Genomic DNA, 17,880 nt, shown 5'->3' on the forward strand with positions numbered 1-17,880 from the left:
TGAAATTCAAAGTTATCTTTTTATTTTGGGAGGGGTTTACTGATATTTTATTTATTATTTTTAAATTTAATTTAATTTTATTATAATTCCAGTATAATGAACATATGGTGTTATATTAGTTTCAGGTATACAATGTAGTGATTTAGCAATTCCATACATCACCCCATTCTCATCATGAGTGCCCTCCTTAATCCCCATCACCTATTTCACCCATCCCCCATCCACCTCTCCTCTGGTAACCATCAGTTTGTTCTCTATAGTTAAGAGTTTGTTTCTTGGCTTGTCCCTCTCTCTCTTTTTTTTTTCTTGCTCGTTTGTTTTGTTTCTTAAATTCCACATATGAGAGAAATCATGTGGTATTTGTCTTTCTCTGACTTATTTCACTTAACATTATACTCTTTAGCTCATCCATGTCATTGCAAATGGCAAGATTTCATTCTTTTTATGTGGAATATATAATATTCCACTATATATATGTGTATATATATCCTGTATATGTATGTATATATATTCTCTCTATATATATTCTGATTCTCTCTATTCTGATATCTATCTATCTATCTATATATCTCACATCCTCTTTATCCGTTCACCAGTCGATGGGCACTTAGGCTGCTTCCATAATGTGGCTATTGTAAATAAGGCTGCTATAAACATAGGGGTGCATGTATCTCTTTGAATTAGTGTTTTTGTATTTTGGGGGTAAATACCCAGTAGTGCGATTGCTGGATCATAGGGTAGCTCTATTTTTAAGTTTTTGAGGAACCTCCCACTCTTTTTCACAGTGGCTGCACCAGTTGCATTCCCACCAACAGTGCAAGAGGATTCCTTTTTCTCTACATCCTCCCCAACACTTGTGGTTTCTTATGTTGTTGATTTTAGCCATTCTGACAGGTGTGAGGTGATATCTCATGGCAGTTTTGATTTGCATTTCCCTGATGATGAGTGATGTTGAGCATCTTTTCATGTGTGTGTTGGCTATCAGGATGTCTTCTTTAGGGAAATGTTTGTTCATGTCATCTGCCCATTTTTAATTGGATTATTTGGTTTTTGAGTGTTGAGTTGTATAGTTCTTTATATGTTTTGGATACTAACCCTTTACTGGATACGTCATTTGCAAATATCTTCTCCCATTCACTAGGTTCCTTTTAGTTTTGTTGATTGTTTCCTTCACTATGCAGAAGCTTTTTATTTTGATGTCCCAATAGTTTATTTTTGCTTTTATTTCTCTTGCCTCAAGAGACATATCTAGAAAAATATTGCTGTGGCCTGTGTCAGAGACCTTACTGCCTATGCTCTTCTCTAGGATTTTTGTGGTTTCGGGTCTCACATTTAGGTCTTTAATCCATTTTTAGTGTACTTTTGTATGTGGTGTAAGAAAGTAGTCCAGTTTCATTCTTTTGCCTGTTGCTGTCCAGTTTTCCCAACAGCATTTGTTGAAGAGACTTTTTCCCATTGCATACTTTTGCCTCCTTTGTCAAGTAATAATTGACCATATAATTGTGGGTTTATTTCTGGGCTCTCTATTCTATTCCATTGATCTCTGTCTGTTTTTCTTTTAATCCCATACTGTTTTGATTACTACAGCTTTGTGATGTAACTTGAAGTGTGGAATTGTAATACCTCCAAGCTGTATTTTTCTTTTGCAAAATTGCTCTGGCTATTCGGGGTCTTTTGTATAAATTTTAGGATTTTTGGGGGGCTCCTTGGTGGCTCAGTCAGTTAAGCCTCTGCCTTCAGCTCAGGTCATGATCTCAGGGTCCTGGGATTGAGCCCCCAAGTCAGGCTGTCTGCTCAGCAGGAAGCCTGCTTTTCCCACTGCCCCTCCTCCCCCAGCTCCTGCTCTATCTCCCTCTCTCAAATAAATAAAATCTTTAAAAAAAAATTTTTTAGGATTTTTTTGTTGTTATTCTAGTTCTATGAAAAATGTCATTGGTATTTTGATAGGAATTGCATTAAATTTATAGATTGCCTCCGGGTAATTTGGACATTTTAAGAATACTTGTTCTTCTAATCCATGAGCATGAAAAGTAATCTTTTTAAATTGAAGATAGGAATTAAGTATTACAATTAAATATTTGAAGTACAAACAAGGATTGTTACACTTTTAAAGTCATTATGAATTATTCATTTATGAAAATTTATCATGTCACCTCAAAATTAAGAGTATGTTTGAATAAAGTTGAACTGGTTGCTATTTTTTTAAAAACAGCAAATAGGGGTGCCTGGGTGGCTCAGTCATTAAGCGTCTGCCTTCGGCTCAGGTCATGACCTTCGGGTCCTGGGATCAAGCCCTGCATTGGGCTCCCTGCTCAGCGGGAAGCCTGCTTCTCCCTCTCCCACTCCCCCCTGCTTGTGTTCCCTCTCTCGCTGTGTCTCTGTCAAATAAATAAATAAAATCTTTAAAAAAAAAAAAAACTGCAAATATGTTTAGTTGTAGGATTAAGTAAATTCAAATTAGGAATGTAAATTTAAAATAGGAATTGGTTTTAAGTAGTTCTTTTGAAACTAACTCATGATACTTAAGGCCCTTTAAAATAAAAAACAAAAAACCTTTTACCAAATTATAACTTCATGTAGTCAAACAGACACTCTTACTTGCCAGTTCAGTGATTTTTTTTTTCTTTTTACATAAGCATACCCCGCGTAACTAACACCCTACCTCAGAAGGCTGTCTTTCCTAGTCAGTACTACCTCTATTTAACAGAAACCAATCTGTGGCATTTTTTACTGTGTGTTAGTTTTGCCTGTTTTTGAACTGCATATGGTTGGAGTCATGTAATATGAACTCTTGTGTTGGAGTTTTTTGATCAACATTATGTATCTGAGAGTCATCCATGTGTGTATTATTTGTCCCCCCCCAATTGTCTATATTCCATTGTGATTAGACCACCATTTATTCATTCTACTGTAAATGGATATTGAATATCTTTCCAATTTGGGGCTACAAGTAAGGCTGCTATGAATTTTTTTATATCTTTTGGTAGAACTAAGCATTCCTTTCTGATGAGCGTATGCACAGGAGCAGAACTGCTGAACCGTGGAGTATGTGTATGTCTAACTTTAGTATAATACATACTTGGAGTGCTTTTAAGGATATTTGGGAAATGTCATTCAGTGTATCTTCTCATGATGATAGATCATACTGTGATACAGATTTATTTTTCTCCAACTTTATGTAAACTCTAAAGTTGTTTTTTCAGGAGGAATGAAATTTTCCCTCTCTTAAAAATAAGTTGCCTGTTTTCTGATGCCATCATGGTATGTATGTGATCTATGAAACTTAGATCTATCCTAACCCTCTGAAGGAAAATAGAACATAAAACCCTCCTATATATACTTAGTACTGTGGAAATACTGAAAATTAATTTTAAATTAAATCAGGCATTTTATACATGAGGTTTTTATCTTATTCTTTAATTTTGGGATACCTCTTGAATATCTAAAATAATACACTCTTGAGTTACAAAAAACTTACCTTAGCCTTTCTGATAAATATTTCTTTCTACCTTTATCTGTGTTGTATTAATCTTTTTGATGATCTAAAGTGAAATTATTCATTCTAGAACATAAGTACTTGAGAAATTTTTTTGTCAGGTCTTTTTCTCAGTCTTTACTATGGAGCAGTGCTGTCCATTCAGTAGTTAGTGTAGTGTAAGCTGCACATGAATTTTAAATTGTCCAGTAGGCACATTAAAAAAGGAAAAAGAAACTGATCAATTAATAAAATATTTAACCCAGTATCAGCAAAATATTATTCATTGCATAATTAATATAAAATTATGAGATATCTTACCTTTATTTTCTTATGGTAGGTTTTTGAAATTCAATGTCTATTTTTTCTTATAGCACATCTCAATTCAAACTAATCACCTTTCCTGTACATTGTTGGAGCTTGGAGTTGAGGCCACTGCCTGGCCAGTGAACTCACAAGTGTAGGTCGTGCTGCATGAGGAGGAGCAAGTCTTTTGCTAACGCCCCAAGGGGCTCTGGCCCAATCAGTGACTGTGATAGTAATTCTTGCTACAAGTGTGTGTGTGTGTGTGTGTAAATACATATAAAAATAAAATTAAAAATTAAAAAAATAAAAGTATTTTTAAAAGGCAGACTAGTCCCTTTTCAAGTGCTCTCCAGCCCACATGTGTCTAGTACCATATTGGACAGCACAGCTATAGAGTTACATCTTGGGTTTTTAAAAGACAAGACTTTAGTCATATTTATATCTAGTTAAAATTATCCTTTAGGGGCCCCTGGGTGGCACAGTCGACTCAGCGGCCGACTCTAGGTTTGGGCACAGGTCGTGATTTCAGGCTCCTGAGATTGAGCCTCCTGTCGGGCTCCACATTCATCGCGCAGTCTGCTTCAGATTCTCTCTCCCTCTGCCCTTCCTGCTCGTGCTCTCTCTCCCTCTAAAATAAATAAATAAATCTTTAAAAAAAATTATCCTTTAAAATCCAATAGAAAGATGCCATGTCGGACGCTAATCTACCATCTTTGAGTGGGTCTCAAACTGCCTGTTTTTCCTTCATTGTTGGAATAAATAACATTTTCTTTGGTTGAACATCAGATAAAGCAATTAGCCAATGTTTAGGGGATGTTTTGTATGAAAAATACATATCTTTAATCTGTAAAATCAAAACCTGTAACAGCAGATGAGTAACATCTTCCATCTTACTCTAGGTTATATGCTGGATAGAATTTTAATCTTACTGTATGTTTCTTTTTTCCTTTCTTTTTAAAGCATGGCTGGTTTAATTTGAATGTGATAACCCGAACGATGTAATTCCACCATCTCCTGCATAAAATAGGGCAGTTAAAAAAAGGTTATATGTGTACATATAGATGTACCTATGACTTTTCATTAATTAGGATATTTAAAGGTTACCTACATTTTGAGGGTTAATTAATGTTTCTTCATGTATATTATTTGCCAAGTAGGATAAATCAAGAACCATATGCTACCTAATATGAACTTAGGTCAGATTTTACTACCAAATTGTCTTGCTTTAAGCTTTTTTAGTGTTTGGAATATGGATAAGGTACCATTGACCTTTGAATGTGGTCACACATGGAGTTGTTGTGAGGGATAGGGCTCCTTGAGCAATACCTGCTGTAATTGTATATGTTAGCTGTTATTTTGGTTTCTAGATCTGAGGTAGCTGTTTTACAGTCCTACTCACTAACTTTTTTTTTTTTTTTATAGTACTTACCTCTTCCTTTTTAAAAGAAATCAACTTTACTTCCTTGACATCCAATGCTAACAGTACATGTTATTGGCTACTTTTTAAAGACGAAAATCCTCCCTCTGCTGAAAAGCCCTCATCTTGGTTGTAGTAAAATTTAAAGTTCCTGTCTTTGCTGACCAGGCCATCGCATCTTCTTAATGAGGCCTTACCTGGCAACCATTCCACTCTGAGTGGAGGCTTCCCCTCTTTCCTGTCTCTTTTCTTTTTCCACAGCACTTATCACCTTTAAAACTACCATGACATTAATTTTTTAAAATTATTGTTTATTGATTATTTTCCTCTTCTAAAGTGAAAGCTGTCTGAGGGCAGGAATCTTTTTATGTTGTGTTCATCACTAATATATCTGAAAGAACCAAGAGTAATGCTGGGTTTCAGTTAGTACAGCTACTATAGAACACAGTGTGGAGGTTCCTCAAAAAATTAAGAGCTACCATCTGATCCAGTAATCCGATTTCTGGGTATATATATCGAAAGAAATTGGAATCAGGATCTTGAAGAGCTATCTGCACTCCTGTATTTTTCTCAGAAGTATTCACAGTAGCCAAGACATGAAAGCAACCCCCATGTCCATCGACATGTGAATGCATCAAGAAGATGCAGTATTTCCATACCTTAAAAAAGAAGGAAGTCCCATCATTTGTGACAACATAGATGAACCTGAAGGACATTATCCTAAGTAAAATAAGCTAGCCAGAAGCACAAATACTATGGGATCTCGCTTCTGTGAGGAATCCAAAAAGTCAAACTCCTAGAAGCAGAGAATAGAATGGTGGTTACCAGGAATTGGGAGGAAGAGGAAGCTGAGGTTTTGGTCAAAAGGTATAAACTTAAATTATGCAAGAGGAATAAATCCTAGGGATCTACTGTACAGCACAGTACCTATAGTTAACAATACTGTATTTTATACTTAAAAATTTGCGGGGCGCCTGGGTGGCTCAGTCGTTAAGCGTCTGCCTTTGGCTCAGGTCATGGTCCCAGGGTCCTGGGTTCGAGCCCCGCATCGGGCTCCCTGCTCCACGGGAAGCCTGCTTCTCCCTCTCACCCTCCCCCTGCTTGTGTTCCTTCTCTCGCTGTGTCTCTGTCTGTCAAAAAAAAAAAAAAAAAAATTGCTAAGAGGTAGGGCTTTTGTTCGGTGTTCTAATCACACAAAAAATAAAGAGGGCAGGAAGAAACTTCTGAAGGTGTTGGATGTAATTATGGCATTGACTATGGCAGTGGTTTCACGAGTATGTACTTACTTCCAAACTCATCAAGTTATACAGCATTTTGTATATCAATTATTCCTTTAAAAATTGTTGTTGCTGTTTGATGATAGGCATTTAGAAGGAGCTTATAAATATTTATTGACTAAATATTTCTTGAATGCGTGGAGAAACTACACTTTTTCCCCACTCCTGGAAATTTGCCTTTAGGAATTTTCTGGGGGCAGGGAATATTTAAAGCAAGAGAAAACAAAGATCTTCAGTAGTATATATAATAATACATTTTGATAATTTGAATTAGTTGAAAATAGTTTATTCATCAAACTGATATGTATATACCTATATGAAAGGTAACATGTAAATATGAGGTTTCCAAACATAGAGTTTATTATTATGGTCAAGTAATTTATCTTTTGGGTATTTATATGTGTATTTTTCCATTTGGGTCATAAAAATCATGTTGGTAATCAGTTAGAGAAATATATTTATAAGATACTTCTTTCATTCTTATGAAATATAGAGATACACATTGTATTTTGGTATTGTAAAATTAGTATGAATCAAACAGACCTTGATAGTTTTTAAGAAATAATTTATATGTAGCAAAGTATAGATTGCCTTTCAATTTAGTAGACATTTTCTAGTTGTAATTTTTAAAGTTTTATTTTTAAGACATTTACAACAAATGTCTTTAAAATAATACAAAAATGCAATCAAAGACATATTAAGAAATGGTGTATGCTGCCTTAGAATACATTAAAAGGAGTTGTTATAAGTGGTTTTTCCAAAACGGTGAATGGTATGGTATGTTATATCTCCATAAAGCTGTAAAAAATGTAAAAAATAATTTTTTTTTAATTAAAAAAAATAAATGGTTTTTCCAAAGTAAAATAGGTAACTTTATGTGATAATTTAAGCAAAGTTTTTCTTGGAAGTCTGTTTACAAGTGTTTGGTTTTATTTTATGCCTTTATATATCAACACATGATATATATGACTATTTCAGTAATCATTTTCATGAGAACAGGAAGAACTATAAGTTTTGGTTTATTTCTTTCTCTTTCCACTGCCGTTTTCCAAATTCAAGTGTTCATACTTCATGCTTGTTAGACAGTTATTGCCGTCACTTTCTAACTGGTCTTTTTGCCTTTTCATTTTTATTATTCAACCCATTCTACACACCATAGGACAGTAAACCTTTCTGAAGGAAGTGTTAAAATTCTGAACAAAGGCCTTCGCCTAACAAGATAAAAGCCAAGTCCTATTTTTATCTGGCTCCTACTTATCCCAGCATCATATTCCATTTGCTTCTCCCTCAAAGACGTTAACCGCACATTTCATATGCTGCCTCACGGGTTGAACCATCTTGATCACAGGTGTCTTGTGATCCCTGCTCATTTTCTTTTACTAAAACGCTACCTGTTCTGTGATTTGAATAATCACCCTGAAGTGCCCTCTTCTTTTCTCCCTTAGTAGTTGATGAGTACCGTTCACACTGCATTTATCTTATTCATCTCTTCTGCAAGATTGTAAACTTCCAAAGGGAAGGGATCATATCTTCTATAACTCTGTGATTTGTAAAGCACCCAGCTTCAAGCCTTACATGTATAGGGTGATAAATCAAAATGCTGATGAGTCAGCAACTCCAGGGTATATCCTGGAGCTTTAGAAGCAATTAAGAAAAGTATACAAATTCATTCTGTACCGTGTTGCACAAGTTACTTAAGCTTAGGGTGCAACAATTTTTACATGTGGTTTGTGTGAAGATTTACATGTGGTTAGAAATTTGTAGGTTCCTAAGTGATAAAAGCATTTGTGATAGTTCTCAAACTGTGTTTTGTGGACTATATAAGTTTCTTTGTCTTCATGTAAAATATATAGAATGTTGTTTTAATGTTCCTTACCTGACTAATAACACGATTGATTTAATATGTTAGCTGAATGTTTACTGTAATAAGTCTCTTTACAATTCATCTGAAACAAGAAAGAAAATAGAGATGCCTTTGGTGAAAGTAATAAATTACCTGTGTAGAATGCAACAATTTGAGAGATGAATGAATTTGAAAGTTTTGTTAACAACTTTCCAAAATTGATCCTTAATTCATCATATTGAATTACCTGGAGTAAAATACATTTTTTGAAGGGCATCATCTCACAGATTTCCATAAATTTCTCAAAGGTGACCCCATCCCTGTCAATTCTATTTCCTAGGAGTATTTAAAATTAAATAGCTTACCAGGCTAGTGGATGTTCTAAACGGGACTGAAATCAGGATAATGAATTTTTTTTTTTTTTAATTGGGGTATAGTTCTGGTGCTAAGAACAGCATCTAGGAATGGAATAAGTTTCTGATTTTCAGAGATTTTTTTTTTCTCTCAAAAACAAAATCTGGATATCATGTATATCTGGGTTATAGCTGTGGAATTAGTTCAAAGAAAGAGATAGGTTGAGGTTCAGGGAGGAAACAGTTTTATAGAACCAGCATCTTGAACCATGAATACAGTCATCATCTGTAGACCCTGAAAATGTGGGCCCATATTGTCTTGTGTGTTTAAGTGCTCAGATGTTGGTGACACAAATTGGTAACAGACTGAATTTGTAAGGCGGAGGCAATGATTATGTTTCTAAGGCTTCCTTACTCATGATAAAATGTGATGTGCAATTTGGATACTATTCTTTTGGCAACTAAATAGGTTTGAGAAGTTAACCTTAAAGGCCATCCAGATATATTTTAGGTGGTTAGTATACAGAGCCCTTATTTATTACCTAGGTCATAATAGAAAATATTTAGCCTTTTTTTTTTAATGGTGGCTAAAAATTTGACCCTTCGGTTTTATTTTATATTACAGACAAAAATTCTGAAAGAAAGTCTAAGTGTTTTTCCTAATAGAAATGGATATAACCTGAACCTGACAATGAATGGTATTAATGTTACTTTGATAATATTAAAAATTTGTGCACGGAGTTTGTATTAATACTGAGTTCATGCTAATTTGCTATTTTCACAGTAATTTCAGTAAATAAGAAGTGGATAAATAACACTTTCCTTTTATTTAAGTACTTCCATGGGTTTCTGTTAAGGGTGTAGTATTTGTTGGAAAGTCACATACAATTTAAACCTAGTCTGGTGACCACAGAATTATATATATATATATATATATATATATATATATATATATATATATATACATACATACATATATATAACCAAAGGATATACAGTTGACCTTTGAACAACACGGAGGTTAAGGGTACCAATCCCTGGGGCGCCTGGGTGGCTCATTTGGTTAAGCAACTGCCTTCGGCTCAGGTCATGATCCTGGAGTCCCGGGATCGAGTCCCACATCGGGCTCCCTGCTCGGCGGGGAGTCTGCTTCTCCCTCTGACCCTCCTCCCTCTCATGCTCTCTGTCTCTCATTCTGTCTCAAATAAATAAATAAAATCTTTAAAAAAAAAAAAGAGAAAGGGTACCAATCCCTGGCAAAATCAAAAATCTGTGTGCAATTTTGACTCCCCCAAAACTTAACTAATAATAGCCTACTGTTTACTGGAAGCCTTCCTGATAACATGAACAGCTATATATATTATATACTGTAGTCTTATAATAATACTTTTTTCTTAATTTATTTTGTATTTCTAGGCTACATGGTTCATCTGTTTTTTCAAATTGTTGCAAGTTTCCAAAAAATTTTCCAATATATTTATTGAAAGATAGTGGACCTAACACAGTTCAAACTCGTTGTTCAAGGGTCAATTGCATTTCTTTTACCCCTTATGTAGATGCCAAGAATAGTCCTGTAATGGCCACAGTTTAATACAGTGACATGAAAAATGCTGGTTAGAGTCATAAGATTGATGTTTGAACTAGCTCACCAAACAGACTGTTTAACCTGAGCCTCAGTTTCCTAATCTGTAAAATGGGGACATAACCTACATCAAAGGAATATTATGCAAAGTAAATGAGGAAATAGTTTGTTGTCACCAGTGTAATGTTCTAGAAAGATAATGTTTTATTGACAATATTTTAATTCTATATATTCCAAATGAATTAAAATAGGTTTTTGGATGACTACTGTTTTACTCAGTAGCACACCCTTCTAAATCAGGACCTCTCTTCCACACATTATGCATTTTTCTTTTTTTTTTCTTTTTTTTTGCTTCTGTTTCACTTGAAGAGTTTTCACAAACCCTGCTCCACGCTTTTGAACTCCTTTCAAGTTTGAACCAGTTACCATCTGCCACCTACTGACCCAGTTCTCTCTACTTCCTTCAGCTGTGCTCTCCCCATACACACTTGCTTATTTTTGTTGGGTGATTAAATTGGCCTCCATTTGATTTTTCCAAAGATCTAGATTAATACAGGGTTACAAACAGCAGCTTCCAAATGTGTCTGAACTATAAAGTGCAGGGTACAGAGAATCCAGTAAGTAATAATACTCTTTTTTTTCCCCCCCTAAGGAAGACAGTTGTCAGAGAAAACAACTGGTAAAACCCCGAATGGACTTGCTTTTTCCTTCATTGTATAGTACTTAGAGGTTTTTAAAGTGATTTCTGCCTACATATCCAGGTTAAAAAAGTTTTCAGTATGAAGTAGGAGTTTGTAAAGTGACTCACCACATATGCAAGTACTTCAAAATGCATGCCCTTAACTACTATTTGAATTTTTATAGGTTTGTAGTTTTGCTGACTGCAAGAAAATAAAAGGCCTAGTGCCACTTTTTACTGGGTCAAGATTTATTTTAACAAATCAACGTTTCCTGAGCATTTTGATGCTTACAAAAGTCCTAGAGATTTCCCTGCAAAAAGACTTGACAGGCTTTATTCCAGTAAGGAAAATTCAGGGTGCTTATGCTGTGGTAGTAACAAAAGCAGTATATTTGGTGAATTTGTTTATAGAAATTGCCAGAAGCCAGACTATCCTAGAGATGTAATTTTGTTTAAAGAGGAAAGGACAAGTATTTATATTTGTACAGCTCCAGGTACAGAAAATTTGACCTGTAATTTAAAAGCAGACTGTCAGTCTTTCATGAAATGATCAGCAGATGGGTTGACCAAGGCAATTGGTCTCACACTGTGGAGGCTTCATTCAGTAGTGGTTTGTGCAATGCATTATAGGAGCACACTGACCTGGATTTGAATCCCAGGTCTACCCCTTACCTGTTGTACGACTTTGGGCAAGTCACTCCACTGCTCTGAGCCTTAGTTTCTTCATCTGTAAAGTTGAATAGTATCTATTTTATAGATAATGATTAAGTGAGATAATATATGACTTAGTATGATTGTAAAAAAACTGGCATTTACTTGCCATCTAGTTAATAAAAGTTAATTATAATGGCTGGGAACTAACCCTCCAAATAGTAGTTTTAAAAACTTGCGTTTCTAAAGAGTACACTTTTAAGGCGCCTGAGTGGCTCAGTCAGGTAAGTGTCTGACTCTGCATTTTGGCTCAGGTCATGATCTCAGAGTCATGAGATTGAGCCCCTCATGGGGCTCCGGCTTACAGTGGAGTCTCTGCTTGAGATTTTCTGCCTCTCCCTTTGCCCTCCTCCCCCTGCCCCCCGGCTCGCTCTCCCTCTGTCTCAAATAAATAAATAAATAAAATCTTCTTTTAAAAAAGGAGCACACTTACCACGATGAGCACTGAGTAATGTATAGAATTGTTGAATCACTATGTTGTACACCTGAAACTAATATAACACTATGTTAACTATACTGGAATTAAAAAATTTAGTTAAAAAAGCTTGCATTCCATGTTGAGAGTCATTAAAGTATAGAAATATATTTGAGATATCTTTAAAATCTTTAGGAAACCACGTTAGAATCAAAGCAGTGTTTATAACTAATAGATTGAATTTGACAAGGATTGAGACACTGGTGTGGTGTTTTGAACAAGTGTGAATCCTGACTCTGCCACCTACTTTGTTGACTTTGGACTAATCATCTCACCTCCTAAGGCTCAGTTTTCTCATCTGTAAAATGGGGATAACTTAATAGGGTTGGTTTTGAGAATTGAAAGAATGAAACCATAGAAAGCACTTAATGTAGTTCTTGGCACAGTAAGTTTTGGTTATTCTTGTTAGTCCATAGATACCCTTTTGGACATGGCCTTGAGTACTTGTGAGAAATATAGCCTGAATTTTTTTTTTTTTAAGATTTTTTATTTATTTATTTGAGAGAGAGAGAATGAGAGACAGAGAGCACGAGCAGGAAGAGGGTCAGAGGGAGAAGCAGACCCCCCGCTGAGCAGGGAGCCCGATGTGGGACTCGATCCTGGGACTCCAGGATCATGACCTGAGCTGAAGGCAGTCGCTTAACCAACTGAGCCACCCAGGCGCCCTAGCCTGAATTTTTTTGATGTCATAGTTAATGTTGGAATTTTGGAATTAATACTTTTTTTCCCCCATTTGTATAATGTTTATCTAGTTGAAGATAAAATACTAAAATATTTTGAATCTCCTATAGTCAAATAGCACTTAATTTATATTTGGAAAAACACATTTTTACCTATCATCTGCTATGATCTGAATGTTTATTTTGCCTTCAAAATTCATATGTTGCAATCCTAACCCCAAAGGAGGGGGAACCCTCGGGAGGTGATTAGATCGTGAAGGTGGAGTCCTCACAGTGGGATGAGTTTCCATATAAAAGAGGCCTTGCAGAGACCCCCTTCCCCTTTCTGCCATCTTTGGTATAGCTAGATTCTCCCTGGATACCATGCCTGCATGTACCAGGATCCTAGACTTACCAGCCACCCAAACTGTGAGAAAGAAATTTTTGTTGTTTATAAGCCACCCAGTCCATGGTATTCTGTTATAGCAGCCTGAATGGACTAGGACAACATCCATTTTTTTTAACAATTTTATGGCTCTATGCTTTTAATCCACTCTTTATCCATGTTTCTGCTTTCCTCCCTGTGTCATTGCGTGAGAGTGACCCAAAGGAGAAGCAGGGGGAGCGGGAGGAGGCCGGATTGTCAATAGATGGTCAGCCTTACCATGATCAAGTGTACTCTCAGGACTAAAGTCCTCAGCTAAATGGATTCATGAATACTTTTTGAAGTATTACCAATAGAATAATTTTCATTGCTTTTTCACTATTGTAGAACATGCTGAGAAGATTTTAAAGGCAATCTCTACTTTTCCCACCATCCTTCAATAATTTTTTTTCAGAGCCATAATTTCATCCAGTAATTTTTCAAAGTGACAGCTAATAGAAGATTGGCAATTAAAGAGTTACCATATATTATAGGCATTATATTAAGTATAGAGTTAAGTTAGTGCCCATTATGTTTAAAGGAAGTTATTTAATAGTCTAGGGATTTTACATTTGTAGGAATTTTCTAAGTTTATAAGACTTCAGTGAGGAAACACTATAGTTTGGTAGGTTCTTACAGTGAGAACTTGAAGAGTTAGAGTTTTGGATAGCTAAAGCTTTGGCTTTGTTACTGACTAATGGTTTGGCTTTGAGTTAAAAACCAAAACCTGATGACTGTTAGCCCTTGGACTCAAACCATTACTGAGTCACAAGACCCCCCTTCCCTGTAAATCTAGAATTACTTCACAGGTGAGGGGGAGCATCTGAGATGAATAAAGTTGTCCCCTAACTGCCTTCCAGTGTGTGGACACACACAAAGAAAGTGTAATTATTTATGTTAAAAATTCATCATGTCCTGATTTTCTGTGGCCTTGAGACCTCCCACATCCCTCCTTACCACCTGACTTCCTCTCTCTCTCCTTCCCTTTCTTCCTTCCTTTGGATAAGTACTGATAGTTCTGCAGAACCTGGTGAGGCAGATAGTGGTTTAGAGCACAATTTACTATTTAAATTATTTCAAAGCTCTATATTTGGATTGCCTTTGCTTTGGTCATATGTTTCTTTTCAACTCTTAATTAAGAACACACTGTTTATAAATGAATTCCTGTGAGAAAATATGACTCATATTGAGAGATCTTGTTTTATTGTCATATGACATGTTCTGTAGGCATGCAGTATAAAAAAGGGGGAAAACACCTGACATCCATCTTCATTTTAGTTTGATTAACACATTGCAGGAAACTGTGACTATTTAAAAAATTTTTTTTCTATGTTAATTAAAATATAAGTAATTAAAGACCTTACTAAAATAACTTAAACAATGAGGGATAAATATCCTACCCAACATGAAGTTTAGAGTACAGGTAGCTAATTAATTGCCATAATGGTATTATCAGGAACCCACAGGCTATTTTCCATTTTTCTACTCTGTTGTCTTGAGTGTTCTGGCAATCTTTGGTTACAAGGTGGACATTTTTCCATGCTACTTTTTTTTTTAAGTGAGGAAACATTTCCTAGTAAATTTCATTGGCCATAATTGCATCATATGCCTGCACCTAAACCCCTGATTGGCAGAGTAAACATTACTTGTCATAGTGGCTCGAGCTAATCAGGATTCACCTCTTAAGAGTTCTGCCAGCAAGTGAGAAGGGGAAGGTGTGTCTTTGAGAGGGCTACTGCAGTGAACGACACAGCTAGGGAAGGTCAGAGTTTTGTTAATTTCTGCAAGCTTCCTTATGGGATCACAAAATATAGACAGGCATGCCTTGATTCATTCGATATATGTTTATTGAATATCTAGTGTATTCCAGTTATTCTCTCCTAAGGATAGAGCAGTGACCAAAAAGGGGGGAAACTACTGCCCCCTTGAAGCTTACGTTTTATTGGTGAAATAGACAAACAGTATACAACAATTCAACTTCATGGTATCTTACAAACCGTGCTAAAACTGAAGCAAAGAAGGGAGCATGGAAGGTTTTGGGCAGGGGTATATGGAATTTTAGATTATGTCCAGGGAACGTCTCACCCAGAATATGATTTAAGTAAAGGATGAATTGATGTGATACATACAGCTCTCTGGGGAGAAGGGTATTCTAGTCAAAGCCCCTGTGGGTGAATGAGGGAGAGTCACAGGAAGTGAGGTCAGAGTGGGGAGCCACTAGAAATTTTGAGCAAAGGGGTGACACAATAAAATATGTTCGCAGAATCACTTTGGCAGTTGTGTTAAGTAGACCAAAAGGCATTAGAAACAGAAGCGGGAAAACCAGTCAGGAAGCTATTGTAATAATCCCAGAGAGACGATGGTGATTTGAAGGGGGGCAGTGGGAAGTAGTTGGATTCTAGATATTTCCAAGGCAAAGCCTACAGAATTTGCTGACAAATTGGATGTGGCCTGTGAGAAGAGGAGAGGCATCTAGGATGGCAGCCAGGTTTTTAGAATGGAGTTGATATTAGCTGAGATTAGGAAGAACAGGGACTCGGTTATTGACACGTTAAATCTGATATGTCACATAAACAATTTATAGATGTCAGATGGAGATGTCAAATAAAAATTGGATATATTCATATTTCTTGAAGATGGATCAATATGTATTTTTTAAAAGGATGACATTGGTCATTAATAATAGGGAATGTCTTTTAAAAGTATAAATTTTTTAAAAAACAACAATAAGGAGAGAATAGGAAACAGAAATAAAGTCTATATGGGGAGGGATATTTGATGTTCCATTGAACAAATACAGGGAAATACTGGAAGTAATTTTAAAATAGACTAATGAGGGGCACCTGGCTGGCTCAGTCGTTAAGCGTCTGCCTTTGGCTCAGGTCATGATCTCAGGGTCCTGGAATCGAGCCCCACATTGGGCATCCTGCTCCGCGGGAAACCTGCTTCTCCCTCTCCCACTCCCCCTGCTTGTGTTCCCTCTCTTCGCTGTGTCTCTGTCTTTCAAATAAATAAAATCTTTAAAAAAATAGACTAATGAAAGAAGCATTTATGCACTGAGCATTTATTTAGTGCCTACTATATTCTAGTTTCAGAAATTGCATAAGAAATATATTTATTCTTTCAATCAGTACTTCATTCCTGAAGCCCCAACCTTTGTCAAAAATATACATGAAAAGTGAAATGCACCGCAAGGACCAATGGTGTGGATTTAGTTTTTGTTCATTCCTTCTATAACATGATGCAACAATTCCTCTAAAGGACGTCGGTTGTTCACCAAGAGGCTATGATCCTCACCCCAGGTTGCTCAGTATTGTGCAGCCTAGAGTTAAGGCTCAGGCATAATATTCAGTAGTGATCCAAGCCAGGAAAAGGAATTGCTATTCTGTTACACACACACACACACACACACACACACACACACACCTATATATGTTATCAGGATGAGTGGCTTTTCTTTTGAAGAAGAATTAGTCCAAGATGCCTTTTAATCAGATTATTATTTGTTTGCATTTAACAAGGATGCAGCACATAGGTAAGATTTTCAATCTGTGTGTATCACATAAAATGCTGAGAAGCACCTTATAAAGTACCTTTTATATTATAGGTACTCAATAAATATTTAGATAGAAAATTTGATTTAGAACATCATTAACATTTCTAACTTTTTTTTAAAGATTTTATTTATTTATTTGACAGAGAGGGTGAGAGAGGGGGAATGTTAGAGGGAGAGGGAGAAGCAGGCTCCCTGCCAAGCAGGGAGCCCGATGCGGGGCTCGATCCCAGGACGCTGGGATCATGACCTGAGCCGAAGGCAGACGCTTACCATCTGAGCCACCCAGGCGCCCCTTTAACTTATTTTTAAACTTGTAAAAATATTATGCTGCATGAAGTAAGTGTTGCTTGATAATATGTGCCTTACCTATAATGCAAGGTTGTTGAGAAAACTGAATTGTCGTGGGTTTTGTCAGATAAAAGTATTGTATAATGAATATAAGGAATTGTTTATTGGGCAAAGAAATTTTGTTCTTTAAGATGGGTTAGGCTTTCTCATCATACTTTTGGCCAATCAGGATGAGTATATGACCACTAGCCTATATGACAAATAAGGGGAAATGCTTATAATTAGAGGGGAAATACTGTTTAGTCGGAACCTGAAGTATATTGAATTACTTCAGTTTGCCTATTTCTCCTGTTAAGTAATTTTTGCAAAATGACCATCTCCCATGAGAGAGTTCTGCAAATCTGCAGTAATTAAGCAAGCATTTATGCTAGTTTTGAGACCAAATTGATGGTAGATATGAATTAGCCTCATTCTTTGGTTGACCAAGCTCTAAGTTTCTATCTACAAGTCTACCTTCCAGTTCTGTGGAGTGTATCGCTTTGTATACTCCTTTGCTTTTGTTTTTGAAGAGGAGATTTAGGAAAATCTGTTACCCAGCAATTAGCATTTGTTCATGTGTGTGAATTAAGATGCTTACCTAAACAGTATTCTTGTCAAAGTAAAACTCTGTTTTGCTATAACGTGGCAGCTTATTTTTTATTATGCAAACAGGAATATATTTATATTATAAAGCATAATATTAAAATGATCTACCAAGAATCCACCAGCCAACATGGAACCAGAACTTTACTGATAAAGTATGCATCTACCAGCATAGGACTCTTCTTGCCTGTGG

The 17,880-nt window shown here is 36.0% G+C and overlaps 1 protein-coding gene and 1 non-coding gene across 2 annotated transcripts in view; both read left to right on the plus strand.

The window, feature by feature from the left end:
- Positions 1 to 17,880, plus strand: part of NRIP1 (nuclear receptor interacting protein 1) — a 97,684-nt gene that overhangs the window by 19,946 nt on the left and 59,858 nt on the right. The gene's annotated exons all lie outside the window — the stretch shown is intronic.
- Positions 3,878 to 4,031, plus strand: LOC123835030 (small nucleolar RNA SNORA62/SNORA6 family). Its single transcript, XR_006788590.1, has one exon. It is a non-coding gene; the product is annotated as a small nucleolar RNA SNORA62/SNORA6 family (small nucleolar RNA).

This window comes from Mirounga angustirostris, unplaced genomic scaffold (genome assembly GCF_029215605.1).
Source record: "Mirounga angustirostris isolate CCGP_5_RB_7025 unplaced genomic scaffold, mMirAng1.0.hap1 SCAF_1, whole genome shotgun sequence".
Lineage (NCBI taxonomy): Eukaryota > Metazoa > Chordata > Mammalia > Carnivora > Phocidae > Mirounga > Mirounga angustirostris.